The following is a 6505-nucleotide window of genomic DNA, read 5'->3' on the forward strand; positions in this document are numbered from 1 at the left end:
TAAAAACATAAAGTACGTATGAAACATAACATTGCTTTTTTTATGTTTTAGTGATCAAAGTGAAATATATGAGAAAATTAGTATAATGTTCTCAGCTATTATACTGGAATGATTAAAGGTCCGTCAGCAAAACACAAAAAGTGGAAGGAGAAATAGAAGAATGGGGGTTTTCCTCTTGAATAGGACTATTAGAGGTCTATGATCTACAACACCTGGTATTCCCTGGTGGTCACCCACCAGATACTATCCAAGCCCATCACTGGTTCGCTTCCAAGGTCAGACGAGATTGGGCCCCTACAGTGTGGTATGGTTGTAGAAAAAGTTTTCAAGACCAAGGTAAGATAAGTACAAATTCAACTGAGGAGCCACTTCTTATAAAAAGATGATTAGAAACAAAATGCACTTGCTTATAAAAAAGTGTGACGCTCCTCCATTAAATAATTGCCCATTTGTTGTGGGTATATTATATATTTGAATCATTGGTCACAGGGTTATATTGTTTTGTGGCACTATCAGGTGCCTATATTGGACTAAAAAATAAGTAGCAAGTGTATACAGTATGTGTATACTGGAGGTATAGTTGCCTGCAATAGTTATATATATAGATCATATAGTGCTGTCATAGACCACATAAATGCTTTGAATAATTATTACCTGATATTGTGCAAGATTGGTATATACAGTGATATCATTTAATATATGCAAAATAATATCTATGAGAAAATATACGAAAAAAGGCTGTGATACAAAAATACCGCCCTTCTGCTGTTCAGACGTCTTGCCACAAGGGTATATCATTCAATATATGCAAGATATTATATCAGAGAGAATATGTGAAAAGTATTTCTTAAGGATAAGTCTCCTATGTTCCAGAAACCTAGTATTGAGTGATCATATGGTCCTACCGACATATTGAACACCGCAAACACATGAAATTAAGTATACCACATAATTGGTTTGACAGTTAATGTGGCCTATTACTTCAAATATATTATTATCACCACTTACGAAGGACATAAATTCACATTTACCATGTTGTATATAACTGCATATAATGCATCTTGGTTTCATACATTTGTAACAACCTTTCCTTGAGGGAAGACCCAAACGATCACTCAAATGTACCGTCTGAGAATCGAAAGACGGTACAAGGTGACTTGGTGAGAGATAGTTTTTAAAATTATTTGCCTTCATAAATAGTACTCTAATCTCATCTTTCAGGCATCCTGACAATATCTTATCCATTTTCAAAATTGGTAGATTTTTATTTAATATTTTCTTAATAGTATGAGAAGATTTATTAAACCTGGATATACAGATAGGTACATTTTTCGTTGGATTCGTACTACCTGTACCTTCCTCAGTAGACATCCTCAGTAAATCTTCTCTATCTCTCTCATGTGTATCATTCAAAGCTTTAGCCAGTATTAATTTAGGATACCCCTGATCCAAAAATGATTGTGTTAATTCAGTACTCTAATGAGCAAAATCACTATTTTCAGAACAATTCCTTTTTCATGTAAAATATTGGCACTTGAGTATTGGGTATTAAACTATATATCTCTAATCTATTTTTATTGAATTACTATATCTTTGTTTTCACCTATACTGTAGCTCTATTTTCTCTCTATTTCTATATATATTGTTTGTGCTACTTTCAGCAAAGGAGGATGACATCCTTCCTATACAGCTGCTCAGGTTTAAACAGGCAGCACCAGAGGGATCAAATCTGTTGTATTGCATATTTGTGACAGTTTCTCCACCTGATAATGGTCTCTTATGCTTGCGGCAGTGCACCTGGGAATGCAGCCACTTGCATTGACATGCCTACAACACTTCCTACTGAATAGTCTAAATTTGTGTGCCTTAGTAACCACCTCCCAGTCACCACCTAGAAATACCCATCACTTTTTTTGCCCCTTTCTGATATTGGGCCTAATTCAGACCTGATCGCTCGTTAGGGTTTTATACACTGCTGCAAGCAGATAGTCGCCGCCCATCGGGGAGTGTATTTTTGCTTTGCAGGTGTGAGATCGCATGTGCAAAAAATATTTGTGCAGTTTCTGTGTTGCCCAAGACTTACTCAGCCGCTGCGATCACTTCAGCCTATCCAGGACCGGAATTGACGTCAGACACCCGCCCTGCAAACGCTTTGACACACCTGCGTTTTTTCAACCACTCCCTGAAAACGGTCAGTTGACACCCACAAATGTCTTCTTCCTGTCAATCTCTTTGCGATCGGCAGTGCGAGTGGATTCTTTGTTAAACCCATCCCACAGCAACAATCCGCTTTGTACCCGTGCGATGCGCCTGTGCATTGCGGTGCATACGCATGCGCAGTTCTGACCTGATTGCAGCGCAGCAAAAAAAAACCTAGCGTTTTAACAGGTCTGAATTACCCCCATTGACTGAATCGATTGTAACAACACCTTTATGCGAACACTGTGTATAACGCATGCATTGTAGAGGTTTTTAGACATTTACAAACGTGCTGTTGAAAATAATATATCAACAATATGAACATCAGCATTGGGTGCGTATTGGGAGTAGGCCTTGAATAGGGTCCTTATTTCCTAGCATTTTAAGTAATGTCAAATAACCTTTAAAAAACATTCGGTTTAATTGTTCATTTACAGATGTAGCCACACTCAACGTGGCTGCGCCTATTAGCGGTTGCAACTAGGTTGCCACGATGCGCACACTCTGGCATGCACATGTGTATATTCACACCTGCATTGCATTGCTCAGTCGCAGGTGTGAATAGGTGTAGCCAGTGCAGCTAGTCATTGCCACTATGCGTATGCACGTGCATATGCATCGCGGCAACCATTTGTCCATATGTATGAGTTAATGATTGCCAGTTATTCACAAAACATATATATATATATATATGTATACACACACACACATAACTATACACACACACACACACACACACACACACACACACACACACACACACACACACACACACTATACACTGATTTACCAAACATTTAGTACTGAGTCTTACCATTGCTTGATACTGCAACAAAGTCACCTCACGATGTGCTGTAAGAAATGCAGGGGCCAAAGTGCTAATCTATTATAAATCTTTAGAGATCAATAAAATTTGGGGTCATATAGTGCTTTAAAGGATTGAATAAGCGTATGAGAAGGAGCTATTAAATTCTGACCCATTCTAATACCTGTGTGTACTTAAATCCTATAAATCTACACTGTAGGCTCCCTAAATGCTTTTAACTTTCTTGAAGTTCAGTTCACAATCCCAAAATGTGCCAATATGATCACATTGTGTTTTACAGACCTATAAATAAATATGGCAGTGAATCCATCTCATATTTCTTTCTTATTTGATGACAATTTATAGAGACACCCACTCATTCAGAAAGCGAAAACTCTAATGCACTTAAATTTAGATTTCAAAGATAATGTTTTATGGAAAAATATTGTATTGATCATCCATTAAAATGGAGCATGAGGGGTGAGAGGAAGGTGATTAATAACAATCTATAAAAATCATTCCTGCTAGGGCATTCAAAGTGAAGCTACATAGTTATAATGAGGCATTTTTTAGATTAACCCATTTGTTGTCATACTGTAGGTTGAAAATGCAAACCATTATTTAAAGAAATAATGACATTAAAAGATCCTAAGCAATTTGTTCAAGGCTGGACTACTTTAATTTTCTATAATAGTACTATAGATAGCCTTCTTACTGTTGGTTGATTTTCAAAAATGTACTTTGATTGCAATTCCATTTTCTGAGATTTGAACATACATTGGTTTCAGTGACAGCTCCCACCTTCAGACTGAAGGGGGGCAAGAATTGCCTAACTACTGCTTGTTGACCACTACATCCAAGTAATCTACTTTAAATCACCTGAAGTCTATCTAGTTTCTGAACCTATTTTTTCAGAAAAATAGGTTCAGAAACTAGATAGATAGATAGATAGATAGATAGATAGATAGATAGATAGATAGATAGATAGGAAGTGTCATGGTAGACTTACCATTGTTAACACTTTTTCTGCGAAGTACACAGGGTTCCACAGGGAAACATTGGGGTGTAGAGTGTATCTTGATACAGAGGCACTAATAGGCTAAAGCTTTAGCTGTCCCAGGATGCATAGGGACCTCCTCTATAACCCCTCCTCCAGGAACTGAGAGCTCAGTTTCGATAACCAGTCCAATGCAGGAGCAGGCAAGAGAAAAGGCAGATGTTAGTCACATAGAACCACAAAGGACAGGAGAAGGTATCAGCGGCTAATGCCATACAACCCAAAGAAGCAAGGTGCATCTGGGTTGATGCCCTGTGGAACCCTGTGTAGGAAAAGTGTTAACAAACTTAAGTCTATAATAACACTTTGTTTCTGCAGCAGGGTACACAGGTTTCCATAGGGAAACATCAAGATGTCCTAAAGCAGTTCCTCAAGGGAGGGGACGCGCCTTTGCAGTTGTGAAAATCCGGCATCCAAAGGAAGCCTCCTGGAAGGCGAAGGTACCAAAGGCATAGTACCTAGGAAACATGTTCACTGAGGACAATATAGTTGCCTTGCACAATTGTTCTGTGGACGCACCACGGCAAGCCACCCAAGAAGGTACAACAGACCGAGTAGAATGATCATCCTGCGCATAAGCTTGTACAATAACCATTCTAATCCATCTGGCCAAGGTTTGCTTGTTCGCAGGCCAGCCACGCTTGTGGAAACCAAACTGGAAAAAGAGGGCATCCAACCGTCATTTCCACGACACACCCATAAGATGGACAATCTCTGTGAATAACTTTACCCACCTCCCAGTCACCTACCAGGAATGACCAACACTTTTTGAAGACATTTCTGATGCTGTGAGACTCAGTAGCAACAGCTCCTTTGTGCATACACTCTACGTAACACATGTGCAGTAACAGTTAAAGGATTTTTCTGCATGCACTTTTAGCAAAAAATCACCATACCCTGCGAACATGAGATTTGCAGCTCATAATAATGACTCTTCCATAAACACTGTATCTTCGTGCATCTGAAAAGCCATCACCCACCAATGCATTCTAAACACATCTTAACGTTCATGCATCTCAATGCTAGTGCGCCTCTGTGGCATAGTTTCCAACTTCCTGGCTGGTAGTCGCAATTACATCTTTGTAGTGTCATAGTCAAAAATATTACATAAAAAGAACATACAAACTACACACATTATGAGTCGCTATACTTGCAAATACGCGCAGCGAGCACAGCGATATATGGTAACACACGCATTTACATGGACATGCCACAGAGATGTATTCGACACTTATTTCATGCAGTACATAATTATAATAATATCAAGCGCCAGACATCATGATGATTTAAAATTATATAATGAAGTAATGTCATGTATGTGTATTATTTGAACGAAGCAAGATAGACCTGTCATATTTACTATTAAAGCAACCAGATTAATGTGTAGATTCATTTGATACTTGTTATTAAGTTGTAGGACATTGCAACAAATAATTATGATTAAATGTATAAAAGCTAAAATCACTTTTATTAGAACAATAGATATTCCAAACAGGTAGTGGACAGGAAGCTCAGGCCAGCCCCTCAGATGTCCCCAAGGCTGAACCTCCTCAGCACACGAACAAACCAGTGACTCATCATGAATGAGAAAGTCCCCTCCCCCAAACTAGATAACACATTGCTGATCACACAGGAAGCCAGTTGCTGTTTTGTACCAGAGGATTATGGAGTTGCTTTTTAGACCAGATCCTGCATGATTTTACAGAGAGAGATATAAGATGCATTGAGGGAACGGTATTGTATGCTGGCCTGTAACTGTAACTGTATGTATTAACTGCTTACTGTAGAAATTGTAATCATGTAATTAGGTGTATACTGTACATTGTAATATATATTGTATCCATAGCCTTTTAATAACAAATATATACATCAATGAGCTTTGGAACTCAGATAATGTGTGGGTGTATTGTTTTCTCTTATGGGATGCAGTGTTTTGCTATGTATAGTGCAAAGTCATGGCACATGGTAATAAGAGGTGCAGGCATTTACAATATATATTAGAGCGTGCATTTTAAATATTTGTGAGAAAGCAATTTGGCATTTACAGATGGGGGCTGGTCCACGATATCAGGGTCTTAATGATTCACTGTACATTACAAACGCGGCTGTGATCGACAGGCTCCGATGGACGCATCACGACGCTGATGAATAACATCCACATGTATTGTTGTGTTATCAGTAAGCAAATGATATGAAATTTCAAGAGACAATGCGTTCTCATAATATTTAAGATGCTAAAATGTATTTTTATGGTTGCAAAACAAAGTTCAAATAAGTCATATTGTGTTTGATTCAGATTGGATTGTTTATCTGTTAAGTAGGTTTAAAAGTACATTTAAAAGTTGCTGCATAGCCTTGATATAGTTTTTTTTTTTAACTCAGGCCTAAAAAAACTTCTGGTGCTTGTATAATGTGTGATTTCTTTGTGACAAAGGAAGCCGCAT

At 38.1% G+C, this 6505-nt stretch overlaps 1 pseudogene; it reads right to left on the reverse strand.

The window, feature by feature from the left end:
- Window positions 1-200: 200 nt before the first annotated feature.
- Window positions 201-318, reverse strand: LOC134971194 (5S ribosomal RNA; annotated as a pseudogene).
- Window positions 319-6505: the final 6187 nt, after the last annotated feature.

Source organism: Pseudophryne corroboree, chromosome 11 (assembly GCF_028390025.1).
Source record: "Pseudophryne corroboree isolate aPseCor3 chromosome 11, aPseCor3.hap2, whole genome shotgun sequence".
Lineage (NCBI taxonomy): Eukaryota > Metazoa > Chordata > Amphibia > Anura > Myobatrachidae > Pseudophryne > Pseudophryne corroboree.